The following is a 3,786-nucleotide window of genomic DNA, read 5'->3' on the forward strand; positions in this document are numbered from 1 at the left end:
AGCAAGTTGCCAGTTACAACCGCCATCTGACGATTGTTCATCGTCAAGATTGATTACAAAGGGTACAATGTCATTTAAAACAAAACCACCATCGTAATCGAATCCGGCTTCAGAATCAGCTTCTTCTCCGCTGTCTGTGCCCTGGGCCGATGGTTCAGTATCGGATTCGTTACCATAAAGGAGAGAATCGGTGAAATAATTCTCATACCCCTTGAATGGTTGCTTATCCGCGACCACCGTCCTAACCTCATTGTCAGTGTCGACATACTTCAAACACTGATGGAGAGTAGAGGGAATTATCACATTACTATGGATCCAAGGCCGACCCAATAGTAAGTTGTACGAAGTCTCCGCATCGATCACATAACACGTGACTTCTGTCTTCAGATCTCCCATCTGGCACTTCACCCGGATCTTACCCAAGGGTCTTGACCCACTAGTGTTGAATCCGTAGATAACAGTGCCTGTGGACGCCAACTTGCTTACCGGGATGCCGAGAAAATGTATCAAGCGAAGCGGCATAATACTCACAGCAGAACCCGGATCCACTTGGATTCGGTTGACTTGGCTGGAGCCAATGTATCCGACGAAATATAACGGCCGATCGTGGTTCGAATTCTTCGTCTGCATATCTTCTTTGGTGAAAGTAATGCAGGGAAGGTTCTTAGTCGCTATGTTGCACTGTTGACTCAGCGGTTCTGGCTGTTCAGGTATCGGCTTGACTTGAGTCAGAAATACCTCTGCATTGGCCAAAGCTTCTTGTAGGGCCTCCCTGGTTTCTTTGGATAATCGCAGCAACTCATACAGCGTTATCCGTGCAGGAATGTTGGCTAATTGCGCCATAATGTCGAAGCTATGCGGAGTCTTCGAGCTTTCCGGTTTGTCTCTTCCAATTGGACGACTGAAACGAGACTGCTTCGGATTCTGTACCTCTTGGGGATTCTTTTCTTTTGGTTTATTCACCGGCTGTCGTAGAGCTTCTTTACCCGGTGTGGGGCTTGTAATCACTCCCATCTCCGTGAGGGTTTTGGCTGGTCCCCGCTTGTTCACCCCCTGCTCACTAGGTGGCGGATAATTGTAGTGGTATTCATTTCCGCTCCGTGTCGCAAAAGCTTCTTGTTCTTCTTCAGAGAGCAGGAAAGTGGAGATTCTTTCGTCATCTTCCCCTGGGATAGCAGAGACTCCATAACAAGACTTCCCTTTTCCTTTAGACTTCCTCCCGGATGACGAACCGGCCCATTGTTCATCTCCAATCAGATCTGGATGAACCCAAAGGATTTCGCCATTTGGGGTTGTGTGCGGCACAAGTCCCTTTTGGCGCTGTCCGTGCGGATCGTCATTCACCGTCTTCATCCCGACTTTGGTGACGCGTTTTGGCTCGAACCAAGTTGTAGGCACCGACCCAAAACTGATTGACACTGCGTTGGCCCCCACATTCTTGGCTGGTTTCGGGGTTATGACTCCTACGTCGATTAACGCCTGGATCTTGTCCTTGAGGTGGTAGCATGATCTCGTAGGGTGGTGGACCGCTCTGTGGTACGCGCAGTACTTTGGATCCGTCACTTTGCTGGCCCCTTCTTGATCCACGATCGCCGGCAACTGGATCTTGTTGTTCTCCAACAGGTATTTGAAGATGCCGGGAACTTCATCATCCTTGAAGGAGTACACTTTAGGAAACCTCGGCTCCGCAGATTTCTGCTTCTGAGGCCGTTGTTGCCATTGTCCTCGAGATTGTTGGGGTGCTTGTTGCTGTGGCTGCTGTTGCTGTGGTTGCAATTGAAAGGTTTGATTAGCATCAACTGCATTAGCTTGTGCCTTACCTTTCCCCCGTGGGACGAAGTTTTGCTTTGGAACACTCGTCGCCGGTTGGCCTCTTTCCGCCTTCTTCCTCTTGAGGAATCGCTCAGCTTGCTCTCCCCGGACTTTCAAGTCCTTCCATGTATTGGATGGTGCTGTCCCCATTGCTTCTAGCACGTCCAACGCGAGGTTGTTGTGGCAGGTCTGGAGGATGAATTCCTCGGTGATCGGGTCCCGGCAATTCATCGCCTTGTTCCGGAATCTTTTGACGAAGGTATCGACTAACTCTCCGTCCTTCTGCTTCTCATCGAGCAACGATCCGATAGATATCTCGGTGTCGTCGTCGAAGAAGTTGGCCAGGAACTTGGTCTCCATGTCATCCCAGCTGTTTACGCTGCCTGGCTTGAGGCGGCGATACCAATCGAAGGCGGCTCCGCGAAGAGTGCCGACGAATGACCGCACCATCAGAGGCTCATTACCAGAGATCACCCCCAAATGCGATTTGAAGTAAATCAAATGCTGGGTAGGTGAACCCATCCCATTAAACGGCGTGAAGTTAATTAGATTAAACTTCGCCGGATATGGGATCGATTCCCATTCTCTTGGGTATGGGCAAGGAATGCCTGTTTTCTTCGTCTCTTGAGCGGAAATTAGTGTGTTGATTTTGCTCTCGAGGTTCTTGATCTTCAGGTTTTCGCCGGTTTCTTCGCCAGCATTCTCATTACCACCCCCTGCGTTGACGGGAGGATCATTGGTGTTACGAGCATTTGTATCCTCATCTTCCACATTAATCGGGTTACGATGATTCTGCTCGCCTTGTTGGTTCGCCAATGCTTGGATCTGTTGGTCATGCATTTCTCTCATCTGCTGCATGGCCATCTCCATCTCAAATTTGAAACTTTCTTTCTGCTTAGCCAAAGCGTCTTCAAGCATCTTGGCCATCTGCTCCGCACTTATCATCAGGGCCTCGCGGGGTTGTCCCTCGCTGGATACTGTATTATCTGATGCCACCGCGGAGCCGGCATCAGATTCTTCATCTTCTGAAGGGCGTCTTGTCCGAATCCTACCAAGATGATAATGTTTCCATCTGAGGTTGGATTGCCTTCTTTGGGCTTTCAAAAGTCACACGCCTCGAAATGCGCCTTCGTGGGTGTGAATCTTTAGCGGGTTCCTGTACTTCGATGCGCAAAGTTGTGCGCTTGGGTGCCACGATTTTCTCCAAATGTTGAGGGTTGCGGCGACCCCCAGCATGTTGAATTGTTTGGGACTTCTTCATTGGCCCCAACCGTTCTTGAACTGGAGTTCCTTCGGGATGATTCTGCATGATCTCCCGGAGTGGCTATAGGAATTAACGGCGATTTTGGTTGACTCGCCGGAGCTTGACCTTGATTAGAAGGCTGCGATGGTTGCTTTTTGGCCTGAGTCGCCACTTCAGACTTCGGCTTCCAGACTTGGCGGGGTTGTGGGGGGTTCTTCGTCACCTCCTTTTGCAGTCTTCTACGGGCTTCTTCAGCTTTGGCCCGTACTTGCGCCGATAATGCGCGGCGCTTGCGGATACGCTCCTCCAGCGTCGGCGTGTTGGTGGTGGCTTCTTCTCCACCTCCTTTTGCAGCTTTCTACGGGCTTCCTGAGCTTGGGCCCGTGCCTGCGCTGACATCGCGCGGCGCTTGCGAATACGCTCTTCAAGTGTCGAACGGTTCCGTTTGACGCGGACCCATTCGTTCTTTGGCGGCTTGGAAGAGTCGCCGTTCATTGGCGATTGAGGCTGTTTGCCTCTTCCATTCTTCAGATCCGCGCTGTAGCGGAATCCGTCCGTAGACTCCATCGCCTTAGCGAGTTGCCGCACAAGGCGTTGACGACGCCTTTGGTGGGCTCTCTTTGAGAGAGTCACAACGCCCTGAATAGTGGAGGCGTTGGCGCGAGTAGAGTTGACCTGGTTGGAGGTCGGTGGAATTTCATCTGACGCGACTTTGGCGTCAGCTGGGTTGA

Source organism: Asparagus officinalis, chromosome 8 (genome assembly GCF_001876935.1).
Source record: "Asparagus officinalis chromosome 8, Aspof.V1, whole genome shotgun sequence".
NCBI lineage: Eukaryota > Viridiplantae > Streptophyta > Magnoliopsida > Asparagales > Asparagaceae > Asparagus > Asparagus officinalis.